A 27,984-nucleotide genomic window follows, 5' to 3' on the forward strand; every position below is an offset into this window, starting at 1 on the left:
CCACAAAGGATAATAGTTTCCACAATTGGCCGATGTTTCTTTCTTTTTTCTTCTGCTTTCCTCTTATTTCCTTTATCATGATGACAGGTGACATCAGGACGTTTTCTACTGTGAATTAGCAAGAAATTTTCAGTCATGCACAAGTTGTTCTGATGCTACTCTGTTTTTTGGTGTCTATTAAAGACTTGTATTGCATCTTTTCATCGCACAAATGGTTTAGCAAGCAATGCACCAAGCCTCTGATACGCACCTTTAGCCCCAACCTCTCTAAAAACCACACAGTACTTACGGAGTGGACCTTATACATGAAATGAGTAGGCTAGCCAGGGAAATCTGCTGAACCATTTGGGTGGAAAACTGAGATGCCTCTTCTTATCCACAAGAAATACATATCCTGGCAATGCAGTCTGGATTTTGCACTAATTGAGCTTTCACTCAATTAGTCTTGTTCATATAAAGTCTAAGGTCTAACAATGGCACAGCTTCTTCTCTTTGCTCCTGTTCCATTGTTTCTTTGGCAGGGCTTGGATTAGACGAACCAGCAGTAGACACCTCTGTTTCCCCAGTTTCCTCAGTTTTCACCTGCTATTCATGTCAAATCCCACCCCACCCACGCCCCCTCCTGCGCCTTAGGCTTTGCCTGCTGGCTACCACATTTTGGCAGGGCTTCTGCTATGATCACTTCCACTATGTCAGCTATTACTGCTGCTACTGCAATGTAAATTGGTAGAAAGGTAGGTAATGATAGTGTGAATATTCAAAATGTGGTTGAGATAGTGCTTGCAGTTCTGGAAGCACTCTAATTTTTGCTTCTCATATACTTGGCATGGGGATTTCGTTAACCAGTTAAAATTCATGAATAAACCAGGATTTTTTAACCTAATTTTTTTGGGGAGGGGGGTTGAACCCCTAAACCACCCCCTTGGCTACAGGCTTATTTCCATCACTAAACATGCAAACAAACACCTCCAAGCCCCTGCTCCCAAGAGACTGTATTAAGGACCTCATCCCACTGAACAGATCAAGTGTTTGAAAGAGTAGATTTACCATTCAGCTCAGGCATTCCCCGTTTTGAAACTAAATGGATTATTTTCCCACCTTCATCACACACTAACAAACAATCCCTTATATTCAGGATTTCTCAGTTGATTTGCGATCACATTGTACAGAGTGGTTCCCACCCATTGTCCCTCCCTCGTTTACTTTGTGAAAAGAAACACCTCCTCTTCCAAACTATCATTTTTGTTCCTGGGTTATCAATGTTATTTCCTAATTGATTTTATCATAAACACAAGGGGAAAGTTTGTTAAACTGCAAAAGCTTTGTCTTTGCAGGAGGGGCATCCTGCTACAGCACATTTTGCTCTAGTTTCACAATGATTGAATATCTTATAGAGAAGGCATGGGCAAATTTCAGCCCTCCAGGTGCTTTGGATTTCAACCCACAATTCCTAACAGCCTGTAAACTGCCTGGAATTTCTGGGAGCTGAAGTCCAAAACACCTGGAGGGTTGAAGTTTGCCCATGCCTGTTGTAGGGTCTCCACCAATTTAACATAGGTTTTGGCACCAAACAACAGCTACTTTCAAAGTAAGGACTACACAATTAAACAGGAAATAACACTTGCAAACTAGGAATATATTTTCTTATTACTATTATTGTTATCATTATTATTCAGAGGCAGGCTGGCCATCTGTCGGAGATGCTTTGATTGTGCTTTTGCTACATGGCAGAAAGAAGGGAGTTGGATAGGATGGCCCTTGGGGTCAACCAGAGGAGGAGGAGGAGGAGGGAAGGAGGCATCTGGGTGCTCTCCTTTTGCCTTTCCTTCCCCATGGAAAGGAGGGAAGGAAAGGAGGTAAAAAAGGAAGAAAAGGAGGCAGAGTCACCCCTTCCCCCAGGCCCGCCCCCTCCCTTCCTCCATCTCCCCTTGTTCTCATCCGAGGGAGAGGAGTCAGTGAATGAGAAGGAGAAAAGGAGACAAAAATGGGGGGGGGGGGGGGGGAGGCAGAAAGACAGGGCAGACCCAGTTAACTCAACTACATATATAAAATCTTAGCTGGAGAGACTAGATGCTTGCCTTCCTTGTGGAACAGCTTCTTTGAAAACAATAAAACCCTAAACTTCCCCACAGAGGACACTGATTGTTCCAATGGTCTGGCATGGGCTCAGAGGTTTCCACATAAAAATGCTTCGCCCCTGACATCTTCCAAAACCCTGCACAAACAAAGCTGGGTTGCGTCAAATGCTCTGTAATGAGGGACTTGTTTCCACCTTCGGTGTGGTGATGTGGTTTGAAGAGTGACACAAAGAATGGGAAGCTCACAGCCCTGTTAGAAAAAGTCTCAATAATTCAGTGGTCCAGAAGATGTGGTTGGAAGGCCAGCAAGGGCCTTGAATTGGCTGGGTAAGCCTGCTTTCTATTTGAACCCGTAAAAGAGGCTGCCACGTTTTCTTTGGCAAAGCACACAAACTCATCACCCATTCAATATAGTCCCAGACTCTTAGTGAGTCCCAGAGATGCAACTCTGCTGACAATGAGTTTAATTTTTCACAGCATTTCCAAATGCAAGATTTTGCATATGTGTGAAAGGGGAAAATTCAAACACATTTAACAGAAATGTAGTAGATTTTCATCCACTATGAAATGTTGGCAAGGAAGGAACTTTAATTTAGGGTTCAAATTTCAACAATATGTGGCAGATAAAAAATATTGCTCAGCACAAGAGCCTCTGCAATGTGTGTGTATAATATAAGCCTGGTTCCAGTTTTAACGGTAACATTTTGTCATTATACTGAGAATAAGATCCAACTTATTAGTGCAATTGCCATTGAAATAGTACAAATAAAAATTGATTCAATTTATGTCAATGATCTTAACCCTTTTCTTAGCTAGACAGAAACTGGATGTGCACGTGACAATATCTATCCCCATATTATGAAAGGACCTTTAAGTTTTGTTGATTTCATTTAGTATACTCCAGGCATGGGCAAACTTCGGCCCGCCAGTTGTTTTGGACTTCAGTTCCCAAAAATCCCAGTCACCTTAGGAATTGTGGGAGCGGAAGACCAAAACACCTGGAGGACTGAAGTTTGCCCATGCCTAGCCTACTCTATGTCCGAATCCAACTCTATGTTTGTTTGGATTCTTTTGTGGGTCTTTAACTTTCTTGTCTTACTTGTTTTTCAGCTGTATATGGGTTGTAAACCAGACATGGAAAGTCGATTTACAAACTGTCTTGCTTTAAAAGAAATATAGGGTTATAAAGTTGAGTGTACTGCCTTTCTTTATCAGGATCATTCCGTGTTTTTCCTTTATCCTCCCTTTTAACAAATATTACCTGCCCTTTTGATATATTCCCAGAGGCATGTCTCTTACTGGCATATAAACTGTATGCACTGAATGTAACCTTTGTGGACAACGGTTGGGCTCATCTGGCCAGACTCATAGGGTACTTTCGGCCTTAACATTTCTAACATATACTTTTATTTCTTTCTCAGAATGTTCCCTTCAGCACACAATACCCTCTTTTCATCTTTTCCTCATCAGCTGTAACTCATGTTTGGTTGCCCCTGGCTCCTCAATTTAGCCTGGTTAGATGGGAATAAGTAGATCAGAGTAATCAGGCCTATAAGATGCTATACAGATAATAATGTATTCAGTTTTTAAAAGCATCCTACCATGGAGTAAATGACAACAACTTTCCCTTTATATATTCAGATTATAGGTAAAGGTAAAGGTTTTCCCGTGACATTAAGTCTAGTGTGTCCGACTCTGGGGGCTGGTGCTCATCTCCATTTCTAAGCTGAAGAGTCAGCATTGTCCCTAGATGCCTCCGAGGTCATGTGGCCAGCATGACAGCATGGAGCGCCATTACCTGCCCATTGGAACGGTACCTATTGATCTACTCACATTTGCATGTTTTTGAACTGCTAGGTTGACAGAAGCTGGGGCTACCCGGATTTGAACCGCCAGCCTTTTGGCCAGCAAGTTCAGCAGCTCAGCAGTTTAATCCACTGCACCACCAGGGGCTCCCCATTCAAGATTATATAACATATATAAAAGACGAACAGTCATAAACATTTCTGACAAAATTAATGTGTTAATCATTAAAGTGACAAAGGTATTTATGTTATTTTTACAACAATAAACTGACAGTGGTGCTCTTTAGGAAAGTGTACATGCCGTACTAGAATGAAATCTAAATAATTATGCCTTCTGTGTAGATGGGAGTAAAACTTCTTTTCACGGTGAAATGATCCAATTCCATCCACAACCACTTCAGAATGGGTTTCAATTTCTTTTTTAATTTTCTTACACAAACGATCCAACACAACATTATCATGTATATGATCTCCTGAGTTCTATAACTACTTCTCTGAATGTTGGGACACCTTTCAACACTCTTCCACAAGACTGATTATAGTTCTTCTATGGAGAAAAAGAGACTTCCCCTTTGTAGAAGAGCAGGTTTGGATCAAATCCATTAGTTTACTATCCACAGATAAGTAAAGATTATAAAATCAAACTGCAAAACATTTCTTCAATGAATGAGACATCTGGCATAGTGTCAACATCTGGAGGACTTCATGTTCCTCAGCTCCATATCTATGGATTCCTCATCCATGCATTCAACTATTCATGGCTTGAAAATATGCCATTTGCTTCCCCAAATAAACAAACCTTGATTTTGCCATTTTATATAAGGGACATCATTTTACTAAACCATTGCACATAATGGGACTTGAACATCCATGGATTTTGGTATTCAGTGAGGGTCTTGAAACCAAACCCCAGCAGATATCAAGGGTCCATTGTATTTGCTTAGGGAATTGTACCAGCTTTTTTCACAAGCAAATGGTGAAGAATTGTAATTGTGATGGTAACAACCAAATTATATGAAGCAAGTGTTCATTGGATGAGAGACTTTAGTAAAAGTTATATCCATAACGTTTGGGAGTTAATGAAGGACAGAGCAAAGTCAGAGTGTGATACACAAACATGGTGAAATAGGTACACTTTATGTAATGGCACATTCTGACTTCATAAAATAATTTTATTCTCGTGTATATGGGTGGTGACTTCTATTGAACATAGCACAGACTGGTTGGTTCTATGTTAATTTTGAGGGACATTTGCATAAATGTCTACTTCCATGGATATAATCAAAGTAATCAAATGCCCAATGTATATCTGTCAGATCCCATAGCCTCTGCCACAATGATTGCTTGCCTCTTCCCATATGATGCTACTGCATACCCTAAAAATTGGCTTCAGAAAACTGGGAAATCAACTGCAGGTTTCATATGCCATGGAGGGCTACAGTGGGAGAGCAAAAAAAAATCCAGTTTCCACTAGCACACATAACAGAAGTATCTCACTGTGTCCTGACCTAAGATATTGAGCAAAATGTATCTTCCCCCCTCTAGTGTAATACAGCAAATGTTGCCAAAAATCTATGAGTTTCTGATGTTTAAATATAGAGCACAATCTGCAAATATAAAAACCAGCACTGTTAATGGCAAATGCACTAAAAGGAGATCTACTACATTTCTACTTCTCAGAACATCGTGTCCTGGACACCTAAGCATTTGTTGTGATGGGAGATGTAATCATTAAAGAAAAAATCCAGCTGAAATCTGACACTAAGGTTCAAAAACCAACTTCATACCAGCTTCCCATTTTGACTAGTACCTGTACCTTTATTTTTAAAAGGTGAAAGAAAGTATGACCCAAAACTTTTCAATCCAGCTGAGTCAGATGGTGGCAAATCAGCTCATTAACTTTATGGCAAAGGTGCTGAGACTGACATCTTCATAGGTCGTACAATTAAGATTATAGAGATAAAGATAATAAGGAAAGATAAAACTAAAATAAAGCTTAAGGCTAACAAATTACATAGCATGCCAAAAGAATTAGTGTGATCTTCCCAGGTGGCTACTATAGTGACAGATTTGATATCAGTATTCAAATGTTGAGCAGGGAGAGCTACGTAAGAATAATGAGGGATGCTCACTCATCTCCTACCTGGACCTAATAAATTCTAGCTACAGAAAACCAGATTTGCAGAGACAAGGAGCAAAAATGATACAGTCCTGTGTTGTCAAACACAAATGACACAGCACAGCCTTCAATACCACACTTAGCATTACTGAAAAATCAAACTGTATATACTCTACTCCTGATATAGGTTCGGTACCTTGGATAGCTCTTTAAAGAAAGGAAAGACATCCCAACATTGTAAAAATTGCACTGAAATCAGGAGTGACACAATATCAATTCCATTTTCATTTTTGACTTTTTTCACCCATTCAGGAAGATGAGGTCAGAGAGGGGATGTTGCAAAACCACTGCATTCATTTTTGTCCTTTTAGATTGATTTGGAGGCCACAAAAATGAGATGAATTTTAAAATAGGTATCTATGAGCTTGAAGAAGAGGATACCAAGAGCCAGAAAAAGGCATTTCGGGCCACATGCAATCCAGGCCCCGACTGAATCTGAATTAAAACCTGATATTGATCTATTGCTTCAGCTCCATTGGAGTCACCAACTAACACTATATTTTAGTCAAGAGCTTTCTAAACCTTTAATATTGGTGACACACTTTTTAGACATACATCATTTCACAACACAGCAATTCAGAGACACGACTACATCTATATCTATATCTATATCTATATCTATATCTATATATATATATATATATATATAAGTATGTATGTATGTGGCAGCTTTCTGATTGGCTCCCACTATCACGGGCCACTGTGACCGCCAGAAATGACGAACCTGGCCCAAACTTGGCACACTTAACTCCCATGACCCTCTTTACGTCCTGGTGCCGTTTGGGAGAGGAGAAACCACAGATAATGGGATTTGCAGTACTTTCAAATGCTTCCGCTCCCACAAACCACTGCGACGCCCACCAGTGACACTGGACCAAACTTGGCACACAGACCCCCTGACCCCCTTTATGTCCTGGTGCAGTTTGGGGGAAAATGGACCATAGATTATGGGATTTGCAGTACCTTCACTCACTTCCTGAGACCACTGCAACTGCCAGGAAAGACAGAACTGGATGAAACTTGGCACACATATCCCAAATGACACACTTTACATGCTGCAATACTTTGGGGGAGGATGGACCACGGATTATGAGATTTGCAGTACTTTCAAACACTTTGTCTCCAACAGACCACTGTTACTCTAACTAATGACGAATCAGAACCAAACTTGGCACACATACCCCCCATGACCCACTTTATGTCCTTGTGCAGTTTGGGGGGGGGGGCATACCAAGGATAATGGGACTTGCAGTACCTTCACTCACTTCCTGAAACTACTGCAACTGCCACAAATGACTGATCAAGACTAAACTTGGCAAACAGAGCACCCATAACCCACTCTATACCCTGGTGCAGTTTGGAGGACGATGGATGATGGGAATTTCAATACCTTCACTCATTTCCAGAGACCACAGTGACCCCCACCAATGACTGATCAAGACCAAACTAGGCAGAAAGACCCCTGATGACCCACTCTACACCCTGGTGCAGTTTGGAAGAGGATGGACCATGGACGATGGTACTTGCAATACCTTCACTCACTTCATGAGACCACTGCAACTCCCACCAACAACGAATCAGTACCAAACTTGGCACACAAAGTCCCCATGACTGACTCTACATTCTGATGTGGTTTGGAAGAGTTTGGACCATGGATGATGGGAATTGCAGTATCTTTGCTCACTTCCTGATAGCACTGCGATCCCCACCATTGACTGATCAAAACCAAACTTGGCACATAGAAACCCCATGATCTACTCTACATCCTGATGTGGTTTGGAAGAGTTTGGACCATGGATGATGGGACTCACAGTATCTTTTCTCACTTCCTGATAGCAGTGCGATCCCCACCAATGACTGATCAAAACCAAACTTGGCACATAGAGCCCCCATGAGCTACTCTACATCCTGGCACTGTTTGGAGGGGGGTGGATCATGGATGATGTGACTTGTATATGGGAGTTGTAGTTCACCCGCACCCACTGAACCCAGCTGACATTGGATCTAGACTACACTTGGAACACAGGCAAACAATGCCTTTCTCAAATGACCCGGGCACTGCCGGGTCCCCAAACTAGTATACATATATACAGTAAATTGTAATGAAGAAATATATGGGAACGCAGAAATTTCTCATTACATTCATGAGACACATCTACACATTGCAGCCACACACAGTTTGGAAAGCGCTGTCTTAGACTGTCATTAAGGATGCCACGTTCATTACACTCTCTCTTTTTTGCCCATTAACTCAAAATTAATGGATTGGCCACAGTAGACACAACTGGAGCGTATTAGCTAAGCAATACCGATGACAACTTCTGTTACTATCAATGCTGAGATCATTCAGTGATGTTTCCATGCTTCGTGAAAACTGCACTGGATCACAGTTGAATCATTACCTGATGAGACACTATGAATAATAGTGTCTCATAATAGTGTTTAGAATAATAAATACTAAAAGTGAGCTTCCAATGTCTTTTAGCATAGCTTTTAAACAGCGCACATTCCTCATAAATCAAAAGGAGAGTAATCATTAATTTATTTCTTTGCTATTCTCTGATATAAAGTGTCCTAATGTTGATGCTTCCAGTGGCTCATAATTACAGGCTTTATTAGTGTCTTCTCTTTTTGAGTTATCATTCTATACTTCAGCTCTGAATGCGCTATGATGCATACTAATTGATGGTGCATACTAACTAAAATGCCATAGATTTTCAAAGTTTCAATACAGATTACAATAGATTTTTGTAATTACTTGTCTCTGAAAACATATTGTAAAAAGAACAATGAAACAACTTTAATTAGGCAGATACATCAGCAAGCATTGATTGTGGCTCAAGTAAATGAGCATGGATTAAAAGTGAAGGATGGATTAAAAGTGGAGGATGGATTAAAAGTGGAGGATAGAGAGCGAACAATGTCAATATAAGTTCAAGTGATAATTATGTGCAGGTGGTTTGGATTTCTTAAGGAGCTACAGACTGTGAACTGAATTCATTCTCTATAATTTCCCCTCAACCTCCCTCCGCTCCAAATATTTCTCAACACTCCTATAGAAAATATGTGAGCTATTGCATCTTCTCTGATTAAACGGATTGAACTAACGAGGATGTTACAAATCAACACTTCTGCAAATTTCTTGTTTGGAGAGGCACCAGCACTCTTTGGGAAAGGAGGCTAAAGATCTTATAAAACTATATCTTCCATGATTCCATAGCATTGAGCCATGGCAATTAAAGTGGTATCAAACTGCATTAATTCTATGGTGTGTCAAAAATGTTCTATAGTTGCTTCAAATATGGAAAACTAGAATGTTGACCACAGTGTCATTACTTCGATATGACACCATCTAGTGCCTTATTTATGCTATAACAGATTGTTGCTGTTGAATGGACATTATTGGTACAGATTAAGCATCCCTTATCCAGAGTTCAAAAACCCGAAACTCTTCAAAATCCAAAGTGGTCCATTTGGGTGGCAGAGATAGTGACACCTTAGCTTTCTGTTGGTTCAGTGTACACAAACTTTGTTACATGCACAACATTGTATAAAGTATTATATTAACTTAATTTCAAAGTATGTGTATAAGGTGTATTTGTTAAATTAATTTTGTGGTTATAGTAGAATTCCATCACTAAGATATAATATATGAATATGCAATAACAAAATATTCCAAAATCTAAAAAATATGATATCCAAAAGACTTAAATGTTTTGGATAAGGGATATTCAATACATTTAACACATACATTTAACATAAGTGTGCTGTTACCAAATGAAAACAACCCAGTTTTAATACACAGTAAATGAATTATGACTTCTGTTACACTATGTACTAAAATGTGGAAAAAAAAAACTCTGTTCCTAGTTTGAAAGTGTCAGTAAATGTTTAATTATCCGGTACTTACTATGAAAATAATTTTTATACTCCAGAAACTTTGTTTTTGTGGCTGCCACAAACTATGTTAAATTGGGTAGAAACTCAATGAGATATTCATTAAAAAACTATAGCAAAACGTGCTGCAGGATGTCCCACATAAACAAAGTTTTGCAGGTTAATATACCTTTACCATGTTTTTAAAAAAGAACCAATTAGGAAATGACATTTATAACCTAGGGACAAAAATCCTGTTATATAGAATTATTATTGTTTCTAGTAATTCCCCGAGAAATAATATTTCGGCATGGAGCTAGATCGGAAGTGGCTTTACATCATGTGAAGGGCTCCATGCCAAAGATGGAGGGGAAGCAGCATACGATGGGCAAATCAGCCCATCTGATGAAGTAATTAGACTATTTTATTTATTTTGACCCTGACTTTCTCCTGATTCAGGAATTTAAGGCAGCTAACAGCAACATAAGACAATATACATTTTGTAAAAAGCAAACACATGTAAATGTAGTATAAAAATTAAAATCAGTTAAATATTTATGGTATAAAGCATAAAAAATAAAATACAATGAACACTACAGTTAGAAAAACTACACAGCCCTGCCAAAATATCACCCATATCATCCCCAGCAGCCTGCCACTCATCCTTCCCTAAATGCCTGGTGGCAGAGACTAGACCCACATGGGTTGTTCCCCCAAACCTTAGAAAAAAATTCCAGGAATTAAATCATAAATAATAACAAAATTAATAATGAAATAATATATGACCCTTAGTTTATAATGTCTGACCTCTTTATTTCATGGTGAGAAATCAAATTTTGATGTGTTATATTCGGTTGGAAAGATAATGATATCGTTGAAGTGAGAAAATAATGTAATTGATGAGTGCTAAAGTGTTGTGCAAGTAGAAGTTAATGAAATAATATGACCTTTTTGGTGGTTTTGGGGAGAGGAGTGTTAATCTTTTTATTTAATAACTATTGTAGAGGAAATAAGATGTCAGTACCTACAACCATTAGCTGGAAAGTTGGGTGTCACTTGTTTTCCCCATTTCTTTTGTTTACTTTTGTTCAAAGCATGGATCTTTTAATTTAATGTATTATGTTATTTTAGGGGGTTTATCTTCTGTCAATAGGGTTGTACAACTAGTTTGAGTGATTCCTGTTGAAAACTGGGTCTTTTTTTTTTTTTTTTTTGTATTATACCATCACAGGTTAAACCAAATTTGCCTTTTTTTATTCCCGCATGGAAAAGCACCATCTGAAGTGACTTGAGTGAATCTGGAGACTGGAGATATCAAAAATCAGTGAGAATATCGCCACACAGTGTGCGTCCAACATTTCATGTAAGGAAAATGCCATGGTAATACCATGCAGAGGAAGAAGAGTAAGTTGGTCTTGATTTCTTGACAATTCGGCAATGCATACTGGGAGATGAATCTCAGACCTATCTACACTGCCATATAAAGCTGTTTCAGAATACAGATTATCTCCATTGAACTGGATTATATGCCAGTATAAACTCATACAACCAGTTTAATGCAGTTCGACCTGCATTATATGAGTCTAAACTAACCATTATAATGCAGTTTAAACTGGATTATATGGCAGTGTAGATGGGGCTTCAGTATCACTTTCCAATAATCATGGAAACTGTGCCTATGCAGAAGAATTATATGAGGGGTAATTACCGTATATCCTGCATCTCTTTGTGACAAAGAGTTGTGGATGGTTAATTGTCATCTGAACATAGTCTACCTTTGGTTTTTGGTTTTAATTTTGGAAAGGTTCATCTTGTTGTTGTATAGCTTAATATGCTGTTTGTTTTTCTTGTCTAGTTGTTAACTTGAGTTCTAATTTCTTCAGAAATATTTGTGTTAGATGGTGAAACTTATTATCTTCCTCCCGCTGCTGCAATTACTCCTAGATATTATTAGATTTTCTTCCTTGGTGTGATTCATTTTCTAGTTTGTCTTTGCACAGTATTTCAGTCTGCCAACAGGGACATTTATTTAATGCACATGGTATATATGTTATCATATGGCATGTTCAATTCAAATTAGCATAGTTCTTATTAATTAAATGAGCTGAGTAGGGTTCATCTTCTGTTACAGAAGAAGGGAATTTGTGGTTCTCAAGAAGCTCAAGATGGAACAACTATAGGTGCCCCATTTGAACGCACATAAAACCTTCTGAGTTCCCTCATCGAATATGCGTGCATTTGCATCACATGTCCTTCTGTGGTTTCTAACGTTAACAAGTAACACAACATTCAAAGCTCTTTTCCTGTTCTCTGATACCTTTGATTTAATCTCCTTTCTTAGAGTTTGCTGTTCTTCCAGCTACTTTGTCTAAAGGGTAAAGCCCAGTGTAATAATTTCCTGCCATAAACACGGAAATCCTGTTATTACTCCAACTCCCCAAAGTTTATTCCAATCGTTTTGCCCAGTTCACATAGATTTCCACAATGTGGGTTAAGAGTTTTGCTGAAAGGCAAGAAGTTATCCAAAAACGATTTAACATAAATTAATACAGTAAAGCAATGCCAATGATGCCGAAAGTGATCATCATCAAACAAGCTTCAGCCACATTTACACTACAACATAGCACATTTATCAGTCTGCTGGATGTACTATACAGAGCTACATGCTTGACCACAAAGCTACCAAGCTTGGTTTGTTATATAGCTGAACCAAAATGGAGATAAAAATATGTTTTTGGATTAAATGCATTAAACTACATTGGTATTCCCTGAATACACACTTCAGATGTCTATATTTTTCTTCTACAATGTACATTAATGGGTTTATTTAGACTAAATTTTATATTTTGACTTAGGCCAATTGACAAATTTTGACCTTTTTTGAAAAACAATTTTCATGGTACATTTTACTAATCAAACTTCTGATTCTGCTGAAATAATCAACATCAATTCAACCAATGTATATTTGCTAATACTCATAGTTTTTTAAATGCTTGGCTCAGAACACTAATCATTTAGTGATTTATATCACCTGAACCTGCAATTAAGAATGGGTAGGGAATATGGATTTACATTTTAAGACTAATGAGAGGGCTCAGAATTTAATTACCCGACAAAGTCCACACCTCCCATGTGTTGTTTCAGAGCTCTTGGCTCGAAAATATGTTTTTAAAATATATTGTAAAAAAAAGGGGGGGACTATAAATATTTTTTTAAAAAAGAGGATGTGCATTTAAAGATCAATTCTGTGGTCCTGGTGATGATTCCCTGGTCTCTAAAACTGATTCGTGGAAAACTCTGAGGTGTTAAAGGTCTTAGCTCAGACCCATACTGCAGTTCATAGTTCCTTTCCCAATTCTCCTATCCATCTCAAAAATATTTCACACAAAAAATGAGAATTTATTTGAGAATTCTTCCTTAATAACAAGGTGCAATAATGGTACCTTCTCTGTACACAAGATATCTCAAAAGGAAGGGTTTCAACTACTCCTGCTTTTGTTTGTTGTATGTATGTGTCCATGGTGTGTCCTGGGGATAAAAACTTTACTCCTCTCACTCCACTCTCCTGAGCTTGCTCAGCCTATGTATCTTCTAAGCTTGGAGTGGAAGATCCAATCTCAGGGTGGTAGATCCGATCTTAGATATTTCTTTTTGGTCTTTCCACTCACTGTATTGTCTCTGTGCTGGACAACTACAGCAGATCAGGCAGGAAGCATTTTCTACTCCTGTGACCTTATGGAGTACACAGACTCCCAACGTTTTTTTCCAAGACCAAATAAAAACCAAAAAATGTTTTGATATGCCTACCCCTGATCCTGTTGAGAGTAGAAATAGGAAAACTGCAGATATGCACATAAGCATAGGAATAGAACACAAATATGTTGAATCTACCAACTTTTCAACCTCCAACCATACCCCAAATATAGAGAGGTATTAAGACCAGCTCCTTGTCTTCTAAACTGAGATGATTTGTTTAATTTTAAATTTGTTTGTTTCACTTGTTGGTTGGTTTTCGTTATTTTTCTAAGACTGCACAGAAGAATAGAAAGGCCAACAAATAGCATTTTTCTGACTTTTGGAAATTTTTGATACCACAACAGCAGAACTCCAATCAGCAAAGTTTAGGCAATGATAAAATTGCCCTTAGGCTGCAATCTATTACATAGGGAGAAATCCTCTTGTATTCGAGGGGTTTTTATTTAGGAATAGACATATATAAATTACAGTATGACATGATCCTAGTTAAATCAATAGGAGCTCATGGTTTAAATAGCGCTTAAAATGCTTATTTAAATATACATTAAATATGAGTTTTCATGATCATTGCATATATGGAAATTGGTCTGGCTTGGAAACAAAAATGCAACACTGTGCTTTTTCACATTGTAATTGAATATGGTTTTGAAACTTGATTTCTGTTGTTTTGAGTTTCTTTCTTACACTATATAACAAAATTTGAAAAAAAATCTGTTCCTGGTTTTTTGTTTAATTGTGCAATACTTACTTTAAAAGTAGTGGTTATATTCCAGAAACTTCGTTTTTGAGGCTGCCATAAACTATGTGGAATTGAATTATTCAATGAAAACTTATAACAAAATGTGCTGCAGGATGTCCCACAAAAACAATTTTTGCAATTTAATAAACCTTTTCATGTTTTAATGATAGACCCAACTGGGAAATGACATTTATAATCCAGGGACAAAAGTTGTGTTACATAGTGTTATCACTACTCTTTTGTAGTTCTCCTATGATTGCATAAAGGAGATAAACAAAATTCCATTTTTATACTCCTAACTCATCATTTAAATCCTTGTTGTTATCACGGTTATCCTTTACCTTCCTGCCTCCTTTGAATTCCATTCCTTAGATACCATTTTGATGCTATAACATGATGCAGTCCAGATTTCTAAGAAAGAAATTATGAGCAGGTTAACAAGCTCCAAGTTATTTGATCCTGAAAGAAAGTTTTGGCAAATTTTAAATAATATTATTGCTCATAAAAAGGACTTAAATAGAACATGCTCTCAAATAATAAGGGCACATGCCTTCTTTCCTCCCATGATGCAAGCTATAATAAATCTGTCTTGAAATTGCTAGCTAATTTAGATGCTTATTGGATCATGGCAAACTTAGTTCCCACTGAAATCAATGTGCTTCAAGTTAAACATACATTTTTCACATAGTATTCAATGAAATAAAGACAATTTACTTTCATTACTGCTTTCTGATCAATGTGATCAACACCATATACAGTAAGACAGCATTCACATGTACAGGACTTACATGTATGCACAGCTTCCAGCTCATCCTTTATTTAAAAGAAAAACCCACCTAGATTCATAGAACCATAGAGCTGGAAGAGACCACGTGGGCCATCCAGTCCAACCCCCTGCCATGCAGGAAACGCATAATCAAAGCACCCCTAACAGGAGGCTATCCAGCCTCTGTTTAAAATCCTCCAAAGAAGGAGCTTCCACCACACTTGGAGACAGAGGGTTTTACTGTTGAATTATTATTATTATTATTATTATTATTATTATTATTATTATTATTACCCTGATTTATCTCCCCAAAGGGTATTAAAAAAGGACTCAAGTCAGAAAGTTCTTCCCAATGTTCAGATTAAATCTCATTTAGTGTAATTTGAACCTATTGCTCTGAGCCCTAGGACCTCATCACATTGAAATCCTTAAGCCGAGGATAGTGCGGGAATCCTCTGGGCAGCACCGGGCAATAGACAAAACCAGCGTTAAGTGCCTTGCATCATTTGCCTCACCCCCTTCTCCATCACATGGTGGGGGGACCATCCCTGCCCTGCTTCCCCCAACGCTATCCCCAGTTTACCTAATGGGAACATGGGTAGCCAGACACCTGTGTTCTCAGAGCTCCATCTTATGACACTTCCAGGACAGAGCCAGGATGGAGCCCCACCGAAAGTAACCTTGTGTCATGTGATGGGCTCTGTCCTGGAAGCATTGTAGGACGGAGCCCAAGCTCTGTGTGATGAAGCGGATAGTCTCCAGAGCAATGGATTATAATTATAGGAAAACAGATTCCTATCCAGTGTGCAAATGCTGGAGGACCATATGGAGATGGAAGCCTTCTGTACATATCCATTATCTGCATGATCAAAGATTCCAACCCATGATGATGATAAAGCTACAACCCTATGGAAACAGTATTTTTGTCTACAAGCAAACTGTACTCTGGGTGCATCTATAGTATAAAATTACTGCAATATGATGTCACTTTGTGTGATGCCTCATGGGCCCTGTAGTCCTGTTCCTAGTACTATTGTGGCAGATGAAGATGAAAACATGGGGTTTTCGCTGGTTCAACAAGAGCCGGAGTCTCTTCACCTGCCGGATATTGATGTTTGCCCTCAAGAATTCAGTAAAACAGGCCTTGGGCAGAACTCCCCTCCGTTTCCCAGGAAAGAATTTTATTCTAAAGACAGAGGAGTCAGAGAAGCCCAGCAGAGGAGTTTGTGGATTGCAGCCAAACAACAGACTGATTAGGCCTGCTTCCCTTGGGAAAATCTAAGGAGTCTTGCATCTGGACAGAGTTGGGTTTCGTTTCTTGTTCTCTAGGGAAAGAGATTTGTTGGTGGGAAACGAGACCCAATATAGGTGGTTGACACGGGAGATTCTTTGCGGAGTCAATTGTTCAGCTTCAGGAGAGAGATCGTGTGTGGACTTCGTAACCCCAGTTCCTTGCTTCCCGGATCAAGCTTCCAAGCCTTTGCCTGGCCTTGCTGTGTAACCACGGACGCTTCATGTTTCATGTTTTGCCCTGTTCCACGGACGCTCCACGCTTCATGTTTTGCCCTGTTCCTAGTCGTGGACCTAGCCAAGAATCAAGTTTATTTCCAGCCTTGCTATCAAGCTTCATTGGACTCTAAGACTCTGACATTTCCCCACACTATTGCTTGGCAAAGTGTGTGTTTCGGTCAAGTGGATTAAAACTTTGAACTCTAATATCAATTAATGGACAATACATTTTTGGACTATATTTGACCTCATTTGAAAGGTCTGCTTCTGAACTATATTCTTCACTTGTTTTTATTGCTTTTATATATTTCCTTAATAAAGATATTAGATAGAGATTGGCCTCCGTGTATGGTTTTTGGTGCCCAGCAGCCAGGGTTCTGACACTTTGACTGCAGATACAATGGAATCATGAAAGCTGTAATTTTACAAGTTTTTTTGGAATTCTCTGCCAAAGATTCTGGTGCCTCACCCAACTTCAGCTCCCAGTATTTCTTTGCATTAATGGCAGTTAAAGTTGGTGTCAAACTGCATTAATTTTACAATGTAGATGCACCCTATATTGAAAAGACTCTTAACCCCAAGTAGCCCTGTATTTGTCTGCTAGTGTGAAGCCACTCTTCATACTTTTATGAGCATAAGTGTGGGACAGAACTGGTAGGGATAGCCTCACTCTCTCAATCCATGGAACAAAAATCCAGGAATGTTAAAGAAATTCCAATCCATTAATTATCCAATTTATGGAAGTATGCTTATGTTTTTCAATGTCCTGCCACTGGAAGGACATCGGAAGATATTGGATTATTATTTTTCTTTCTCTGTTTAAAAGCAGAGAATTAAAAACAAATCAACAAATTCAGATAAATGCACCTTAGTCAATAAAAAATGTGAAAAAACGTGTACATTAAGAAAATACTATAAAAGATGTACACAGCATTACACATGAACTTCCATAAAGAAAGAAAAGGAAATGTTTCATAACCAGAAGATACAGGAAAAATGGCATGGTCTTAGTGAGTCTGAAAACTTTTTCCTCCCCCTCTTCTCAGATGTTTTTCACTTCAGTTTTTCAAAAGACCTTACAGAACACGACAATAAATGAAAGAGTAGACTGACATATTTTATTTCAGGGCTATAAAGGTTTGTATCATTCATTTTGTGACCATCATGTATATATAACATCCTCCTTTAAATATAATGCTGTTACAGAAACATGCTTTCATGCACTGAGGTAGGTTTCAAATGACTATCCTAAATGAATGATATTTTGTTCCCATGAAATTCATCTTACTGCTTAGGAGGAGATGAAAGCAGTAACATGTATACATGTTTCAAAAAGCTGTAGTTGACTTTCCACAAAGTAGGCACACTGATAACTTGCGAGTTTTTTAAGCAAGGAGTCAAAGTTGGATGTTGATCAGAAAACTGGAAAACACATTTTACAGTTATCTGTCATGAAGTAATTACTTGTATTGTGTCACTCATCCAGTTCTATTGTTTTTGTTTTTCCATTCCTGATTTGTGTAATTGTATACAGGGTTTCTACTGTTCCAGGCCTATCAACTACCACTTATAGTTGATTAAACTCATTATATCAAACTCATTCTATCAAGCTGTTAAATATATTCCCTTCTCTTCTTACCTGAGGACTGATTAATTGTACATCTAAATGTAGATTAAAATTAAATAGGCCTCTAGTAAGAGAAGGACATAATATGTAACAGGTTGACAGCATCCAGGCCAGTTATGAAACTATTTTGTAATGCAGTGGTTCACAACCTGTGGGTCCCCAGGTGTTTTGGCCTACAACTCCCAGAAATCCCAGCCAGTTTCTAGGAGTTGAAGGACAAAACATCTGGGGACCCACAGGTTGAGAACCACTGTTATAATGGGACTTCCAATTGTAAATGCCACTGCATGGTGGTCATGTTTAATGATCCTGGTGAGGAGACCACAGTAGTTGTGGCAGCCAGCAATAATTGCTTCGCTGTCATGGAGGGTTCTGAGGCAATCCTCACTTGAATCTATTGTCTGTCTCTGATGCCTGAAAATCAAATATTTTGCTGCTTAGCAACATAGGTTAGACAGAAGAGACCAGAGATAACCTTGCACCCCACTGCAATAAAACCTTCAAATAAGCATTTCAGTGGTGAACAGCCAACATTTTATTGTTTTTAACTGATGTATCCAACTGCTGTTTAAAGAAACTTTCCAGCTACTGGAATAATACATACTTCCAAGATGAAGCTTCTGCAGATTGAGAAATAATAAATAAATAAATATAAGGAATAAAGAGGAAAAGGGATAGTATTACTGATTGGACTTTTAAAAGCAGCTACACTGGAAATAAGTGTGTGTGTGTGTGTGTGTGTGTGTGTGACAACTTGGGGGAATTTAATTCTTAAATAAAAGAAAGAGTGTTAAACAAATACATATTAGTGGATAATGATGCCTCCCAACCTGAACTGAGAACAGGCGGAAGAACAGTAAATTAAATGTTAGATGGGCTATTTCCAGTGAATAAATTGTGGCTTATGGTGGTTAAGGGAGGATATGGTGGTTAAAGAGCCCCCGTTGGCCAAGGGGATAAAAGTCTCGTAACTTGAAGGTTGGATTGCTGACCTGAAAGCTGCCAGGTTCGAATCCCACCCGGGGAGAGTGCGGATGAGCTCCCTCTATCAGCTCCAGCTCCATGCGGGGACATGAAAGAAGCCTCCCACAAGGATGGTAAAACACCAAAACATCCGGGCGTCCCCTGGGCAGACGGCCAATTCTCTCACTACTGAAGCAACTCCGGTTGCTCCTGACACGAAAAAAAAGGAGGAATACGACAACTGATAATAATAATAATGCTTTCTTCATCTCAAGCTTCTTTCACTGTCCAGCATTCACATTTATCATAGAAACTGAAAATACTGCTGCAGTAATAAATCTGACTTTGGTATTAAGTGATATATCTTAAACTTCTTGAAGATCTTATCTCATTTTACAATTTCAATTTTTCCCCAATGCACATTCCATATTCCCAGTGGCATCACATGTGGGGTCATGGGTTGACACTAGGAGTAACTGCACTGAGTAACACCAACTCTAGCAACTCTAGTGCATGTTACTATTATATTATTGTGCAACTTCAAAATTTCCTTTCATAACTGAGCATGTCATCAAATGAATGTCATATTGGCATTACTCCAGTTCTATATTAGACACACTATTATATATAATTGTGTTCTGCTTGCCCCAGTACCTGTTTTGAGCATCCTTGATCTGGAGAAGTAATCTTCACCACTATCTCTTGCTTCATCTTAGATTGTCTTATCATCATGGGGGTTAAAAGTACACCCTTCCCCAAGATGTTCATAATCTCTTGAGGTAAGTATATCAACTTCAGCAATGCAGTATTGGATCAGCTCTTGAAGAGATGGAGATATGATGGACTTCGAAGTCCTGTCTCTATAAGATTTCCTACTGTGCAGGAATGTGTACAGCCCTTAAGGAATAATCTGGTCTGAAAGAAATAACAAGGCTTGTTTGTGCTTTGCTACTTTGATAGCGCATGTTAAACAGTTGAAGTCCTCCCAAGTGTTGCAGCGTCTGGCTCGCCTTGCTGTGTTGTACCCCCTTGGGCAGAGCCGGCCCTAGGAAATTTTCAAGTACAGGCGAACAGAATTTTGGCGCCCCCCCCCCCCAAACCAATCACTGAAAAACAAAAGCGTTGGATAAGCAAAAATGTTGGATAATAAGGAGGGATTAAGGAAAAGCCTAATAAACATCAAATTACGTTATGATTTTACAAATTATGCACCAAAACATCATGTTATACAACAAATTAACAGAAAAAGCAGTTCAATACATGGTAATGTTATGTAGGAATTACTATATTTGCGAATTTAACACCAAACATTGAACTGGGATATAGGGCAGTGTGGACTTAGATAACCCAGTTCAAAGCAGATATTTTGGGTTATTCTGCCTTGATATTCTGGGTTATATGGCTGTGTGACAGCTACTCATAAATTCCCACCCCCATGCGTCCTACACATTCTGAGAATCTGCTGGAATTCTATGAAATGATCAAATGATGATGCATTACTTGAAATATGTAGTATTTATGCTTTTCTAAATGTACACAGAATTATTTTCCAGCAAAGATGCAACAGCAAGTGCACTTACCTACCAGGCATGGACAAAAATTGGCCCCCAGGTGTTTTGGACTACAACTCCCACAATTCCTAACAGCCTCAAGCCCCTTGCTTTCCCCCCTTAGCCATTTAAGATAAGGGGTAAAACCTGGACACAGTATATTATTTGAGAACATAGAAATGCTGGACCACTCTCACAACCACCATGTCAGACAACAGAGAAGTCATTGAAATCCACAAGCATGTGGACAATTCCAACAGAAAGGAGGAACCCATGACAATGAAGAGTATCTGGCTACCAGTATTTAAAAACTCAGGACAGTAAATGAAGAACAACACACAAAAAAACAGAGGAATTCCAGACATGAATCAATCAGGGGCAGCTCACACCTCCCAACAAAGGATTCCCTCAAATAGGAAGCAGCCAGGCTTTGAAGCTGCAAGGCTATTCAATGCTAATCAAGGTGGCCTATTGCAACATTCACACTTGCCTCCAGCAGACAAGAGTTCTTTCTCTTCCAACCTGGACGTTCAACAAATAATTAAGCCCCACTTCCCTAGTTTCGAACAGATCTCACAACCTCTGAGGATGCTTGCCATAGATGTGGGTGAAACATCAGGAGAGATTGCTTCTGAAACATGGCAATACAGACTGGGAAACCCACAGCAAACCAGTGTTTCTGGCCATGAAAGCTTTTGACAACGGGTTCCAGAAGTATTCTCTCCTGATTGATTAATACCTCCCAACAAAGGATTCCCTCAAGCAGGAAACAGCCAGGCTTTGAAGCTGCAAGGCTTTTCAATGCTAATCAAGGTGATTAATGGCAACAGTCACACTGGCCTCCAACAAACAGACAAGAGTTCTTTCTCCCGCCCTGAACATTCCACGGATATGTGTTATGGAATATTTTAATGGTCGGAATCATTGGGTTGCTGTGAGTTTTCCAGGCTGTCTGGTCATGTTCCAGAAGCATTCTCTCCTGACGTTTCACCCACATCTATGGCAAGCATCTTCAGAGGTTGTGAGGTTTGTTGGAAACTAGGCAAGTGGGGTTTCTATATCTGTGGAATGTTCAGGGTGGGAGGAATAACTCTTTTCTGTTTGAGGCAGGTGTGAATATTTGAATTGGCCACCTTGATTTGCATGGAAAAGCCTTTCAGCTTCAAGAACTGGCTGCTTCCTGCCTGGGGGAATCCCTTGTTTGGAAGGGTTAACTGGCCCTGATTGTTTCTTGTCTTTTGAGTGTTGTTCTTTTTTTACTGTCCCAATTTTAGCTTTTTTAATACTCAGATTTTGTTCATTTTCATGGTTTCTTCCTTTCTGTTGAAATTCTACAGATACATAAACACCACTTGCCTAGTTTCCAACAGATCTCACAACCTCTGAAGGTAATATATATATATATTTACTGCATTTTTACCCCACCCTATCTCAACCTCAAAGGGAACTCAGGGCAGCTTCCTGGTTGGCTGGAGCGGTACCTATTGATCTACTCACATTTTGCACGTTTTTGAACTGCAAAGTTGGCAGAATCAGAATATAATATAGAATATGATTACTGTGTTATGTTCTGAAAATCTGTATTATTATTACGGTATCATTATGCTCTGCTAATATTGTGCGATGCTAATAATACATTGTACGTAAATATGTCAATATTATTCGTAAACCGCTCTGAGTCCCCTTTGGGGTGAGAAGGGCGGGATATAAATGTAGTAAATAAAATAAAATAAATAAATAATGAATACACTCTCATTATTGTGTTTATTACATTAATATGTATGTCAATATGCATAGTATTGTGTTTATCACATTAACAGGTATATCAATATGTAATAAACTCCCATTATTACATTAATATGTATGTCAGTATGCAGAGTATTGTGTTTATTCCATAATAGGTATATCAATATGTAATAAACTCCCATTATAGTGTTTATTACATTAATATATATATATATTAATATGCACAGTATTGTGTTTATTACATTAATATGTATATTAATATGCACAGTAGTGTGTTTATTACACACACACACACACACACACACACACATATATATATATATATATATCTCAATCTCTTTAACCAGGGCTGGATTTTATGGTTTTCTTCATGGGGTTGGACTAGATGTCCTTTGGGGTTCCCCCTTTCCAATCTAAGATACTTTCAGGAGCTAATGCAAAGCCTTTGGAGTCTTTTTGGGATTGTTTACATTAAAAAATGGGGGAATCTCTATCTCTCTTCCCATAGTAAATCCCAATATTATGTATATATGTGTGTATATGTATGTATGTATACACACACACACACACACATTGCAAACAAAAGGATCCCCCTCATTTATGTTGCAAAGGGAAAAGAGAAAGAGCAGCAGGTAGTAGGAATGGTTGGAAGGAAAGAGAACAGAGAGAGGGCCCAAAGGAAAAAGGATCCAAGGCCCCAAGGCCTGGTCCCTCTTCTAACAACAACAATAAACCCCATTAGCAAAGGCCCCCCGCCCCGCCCCCCCCAAGCAAAACAAGCCCCTTAAATGGACTCACAAATAGAAAAATACTTACTAAAATGGGAAAGCAGTGAGTGGGTCACAGTGGCTCCCCACACTCCCTCGCTCCTTTCCCCCTTCTCCTTTCTTCCTTTCCCCCCAATTCCACTGCTTGCTTTACAGGGGAGGCAAAAGGATCAAAGGGACCCGAGCCAGCTCCACGTGGAGCCTGATTCCTTCTCTTTGGCTGCTGCAAGGCAAGTTGCAGCCAAGGGGGGGGGGGGGGCTTCTCAGTCTGCAAACTGCCCAACATCCTCCTTCTCCAGAGGGAGCTGCTGGATGCTTTGCAGACTGGAGAAGTGCTGTTTCACGTCTGCAAACGGCCCGACGTCTTCCTTCTAGGGAGGAAGGCACTGGGCTCTGAAGAGCAGAGGCACAGCAGCGGAGGCAGGAGTTGCCTTGATGGCGCCCCCTACAGGATGGTGCCACAGGCAAATGACTAGTTTGCCTCTCGATTGAACCGTCACTGCCCTTGGGTGAACAGCAGCAAAACTGCCTCAGCATTGATCTTACAACAGACTGCCCATCTGTCAGCTTGAGTTTCATTAAGTATGCTCATAAGCACTGAAAAAGTATATACAGCATAAACATAATGCACAGGGAATTAATTCTGCTCCCAATGTTGTAGAAAATAATTCACATCTTATTACTAAACTATAGTCTTGCTTTTCACTTGCTATGCATGTCCTCTTTTCTCAGATTGTTGGGCCAGCTTCAGATTTACAGAAGGTTATACAAACCTTTTCTTTCTCCAGCAGCATTCCTGCCCCCCCAACAAAAAAAAACCTTCCCTCTCCTGCATATAGCTAGAATGCTTTGGGGAAAGTGGTATAACCCAACATAGTTTTTGCTTCATGTATTACCTTCCCAATAAGGTTCCTCACCCCACTCGCCTATACTTAGTAGAACAATAGAAAGAGATAGCATCACACTATGCTTGCAACATAATGTGTGATCTGATCCTCAGAGAAATGCTGTATTAAATCTTGAAGTGCAGAGGATACAGTGGGGAGGTGAAAATACCCAATCCCAGCAGAGCTAATGACTCTGTTTGAACTGGAATTGTGATCTCATTCCATCTGGACCCATTATTTTCCTACTAGTAATTCTCTTGGAACAGCTACTGGTGTTTCATAATGCCAGATGAACTTCCTAAATGTGAATCAGAGCTCTATCAGGAAAGCATTCACTGCTTTATTGCCTGCTACCAGATATAGCAGGATCTTGTAACTGAACTGAGTCACTTATGGAATCATTTCAAGAAGACACTGATGGTGTTGTCTTCTCTCCAGATGCTATCAATATTAACATATTAAATACTTCACTTCACCTGGAACTGGAACAGAGCATTATATCAGTAATATATTGAAATATACATATTATTACACAGAATATGCAAAGTAATAAAAAAGTCTAGTTTTCAAGGTTGTTAACACACAAGTTTATCTGTTTTCTGAGTATCTCAATACCTGCTGAGAAAGTGTCTCAGAAATATTCAGCTACTCCCTTCTCTTAGAGAGTCAGGCTAGTCTTACAGCCAGTCTCATCATCATCATTATTATTATTATTATTATTATTATTATTATTATTATTATTTCTTACCCACCTATCTTCATGGCTCGAAGTGGATTACAACATTGCTAAAACACAAAATGATTTAAAAACACACCGTAGAATACACACACTAAAACTTATTTCCATAAAATACATATTAAAATACACAAAACAAAATCTAGACATAGAGTGGAAGTTTAAGCCTTATAGGAAATTACAGCCTTCAAATTCTAGTAGGTGTAGGCAGAGCACTACCAAATTCCATGCTAAAGCCAAAAAGTGAAAGCAGTATGTAGGACCAAAAAGTGGAGTAAGGAGACACTTAAACAACTGTATCATACCACATTAGTTAGGCCAGAACAAGAACAAATAAGTGTCTCTTACACACGTTAACATGGCAAGAATATATAGTCTGAAGTTTGGGATTTGGCCTGAAATGAATAGATTGGAGATAGACATCTCAATTATGAGCGATGAGGGGTGAATTCATAATAAAATATAGGATCTCTCTAGAAAGTTTCATTTAGCATGTTGTAAGCCTGTATATCAGTGAAACTTACAAAGGAATATAAACCACATTTTTAGTAAGGCACAACGGGGTTCTAAACCTTACCATACTTTAATATATACCTTTAAATCACATAGAAATCAATGCAAAAAATACATGAATAGAACAGCTTATAGTGCAGCACCAATTGAGTCAGTTCCACAACTACTAAAATAAGTTAAGTATTACTACAAAATAGGTCAATATTTGATTAAACATATCTTATCAAGAATACATGATACATGAAACTGATAAGACAATATGCAATGTTTTATTTTTATTTATATGTTAAGATGAACTTAATCGTTTTCTGGGCTCCTCTTCTTTGCACTGTGTTAGCACGGAGCCCAACAGAGCCCCGCTGGAAGTAGACATGCGTCATTTGATGGGGTCCAGAGGACTCCGCGCCTGCAACATGCCAGCAGTGCAGATAAGCAGAGAAAAGACTCGATGTGATGAGATGGAAAAAGTGCACTCAGGAAATGAAAATACTGAGTTGGAAAGGACTAGTGCTTTTCTAACTTAGCTCAAGAATTTTTAACTTACAGGTAGATCTGATTTAGTTTCTAGTGTCTGTACAATAACTAGCTGATATACTTTGAGAAAATCATAGAAAGAAGCCACATCACAACAGCATTAAATACCACCATACTTTGTTTTTGTGTAATGACTGTTTTTTTCAGGGATGATAATAAAATACAATGCATTTGATTTTCCAGTCCAGTGTAGTTAACTACTCCATTTTATTCAGAGTTTATGTAATAATATCCAACTAGTTAGCCTCCACAAATGGAATGGAAAAGTGTGATTTTAGTGATACCCCATCTCCTGTATCCCCCTCCATACTTCTTCAGCAGATTGAGAGAGGAAAAAGAAACTACAGGAATAAATGTAGAATAAATTAAAATGCTGATCAATAGGAGTATCATGTAGAGACTGAAAGAAGTCATAGTTCCATTCTATTCTGCTTTGGTCAGACCTCACATAGAATACTGAGCCTACATCACATTTCAAGAAAGATATTGACAAGCTGAAACATGTCCAGAGAAGAGTGACAAAATGATCAAAGATCTGGGTGCCAAGCTCTATGAGAAGCATCCTAGGGAGCTGGGTAGGATTAGCTTGGAGAAAATAAGATTGAAAAAGGACATGATAGCCATGTATAAATATTTGAAAGAATGTCCTAATGTAGTGATTTAGCTAGGACCGCAGATAGAGAGTCTGTGTCTTGAGAGCATATGCTAAACCAGGTAGGCCAGGACAGAGAAACCAACTCACTAAGTTGAAAACAAGTAACAAAGGTTTAATACAATTCAGCCAAAAAGTACAAGCACAAAGATACAGAGAAATGCAATACATCTTATACAGTTCTGATAGCCATTCAAACCTCCCGCTCCCTCCTCTGATTGGCTAGAAAGGAGGCTGATCGGGATATGAGCAGGGATTGGCTGAAGGATCTGTTGTCGTCACCGCTTCCAGGTAGGGATTCCCTTGGTGGGGAGAATGGCAGCTGGGAATTGGTCAGAGTGGAGGATCAATCAGCTGTAGAGACACCCCATGGGAGGCCGCAGTCCAGGGAAAACAAATAACACAGGTATGCTGATGAGCTTTTGATTAGCTCAAATGTCCAGTTCTGTGCCAAACAAAGATATGGATCTCAGGAAACAAAGGTGCAAGACTCAAGAGGCAAAGGTGCTGATCTCAGGCAATCAAGGGCTTGACTGTCAAGAAAGGATTTAACGAATGTACATGCTCTAAGCTCCTGTTTCCACAAAGGAGCAGCACACTCTCAGCTTTAGGTGAATTACACCAACAACTTGGGCTTATCTGACTGGCAGAGGGAATCACCTATCTTTACATACACACGATGAATCTGATGATTACCTGTCTTGGGAAATAGCCAGAGGGATTTGGTCAACCTTTTCCATTCCCAGATTATTTCAACAGGGTCACTGAGGGGTGGCTATCTCTTGGCTTCATTTTGATACATTTCTAAGAAGCGCTTCATATACTTACGATCTACATGTGTTTCCCTTCCAGCATGGCCCATGTGGCTCATTCTTCTGCTGTTATAATCCCATTACCCAGAAGGAGTCCTAGAAACAACACTCTGCCAAACTACTATTGTGCATTCCTTTTTAAACTGCATTTTCTATCATTCTTTTTTTCTGTACCCTTTTTTCTGTTCCTACCTTGTTGTAGGGTGTACTTCTTGTGCCTTTTCTTTGTATCCATTTACCTTTAAGCAATTTAAAGCAGTATTTCCTGGAATTGTACTTCACGGTGGTTGTCCTTGCTCAACTCTAGCAACCTTGTCACATGGCCGCCAGAATCACTTTGTGTCATCGGCAGGCTTGGGGAACCCAGTGCCACACTCCCTGCATTTTCCAGCTCCTGTTTCAGCTGATCTCATTGGGGGAAGCATCAATCACACGGCTTCCTCCCATGGCTTCCTATGGCAACACGGGAAGCCTCCCATGTTGCCGCAG

The 27,984-nt window shown here is 39.0% G+C and overlaps 1 protein-coding gene across 1 annotated transcript in view; it reads right to left on the reverse strand.

Annotated features, from left to right (window-relative positions):
• Positions 1-23,721, reverse strand: part of ptgfr (prostaglandin F receptor) — a 58,652-nt gene extending 34,931 nt beyond the window's left edge. Inside the window, exons 1-2 of the mRNA XM_062978130.1 lie at positions 23,411-23,721; positions 19,953-20,213 (exon numbers count right to left, since the gene is read on the reverse strand). The gene's annotated coding sequence lies outside the window, so the exon portion shown is untranslated. The remainder of the gene's footprint in view (positions 1-19,952; positions 20,214-23,410) is intronic.
• Positions 23,722-27,984: the final 4,263 nt, after the last annotated feature.

The sequence above is a fragment of the Anolis carolinensis genome, chromosome 4 (genome assembly GCF_035594765.1).
Source record: "Anolis carolinensis isolate JA03-04 chromosome 4, rAnoCar3.1.pri, whole genome shotgun sequence".
Lineage (NCBI taxonomy): Eukaryota > Metazoa > Chordata > Lepidosauria > Squamata > Dactyloidae > Anolis > Anolis carolinensis.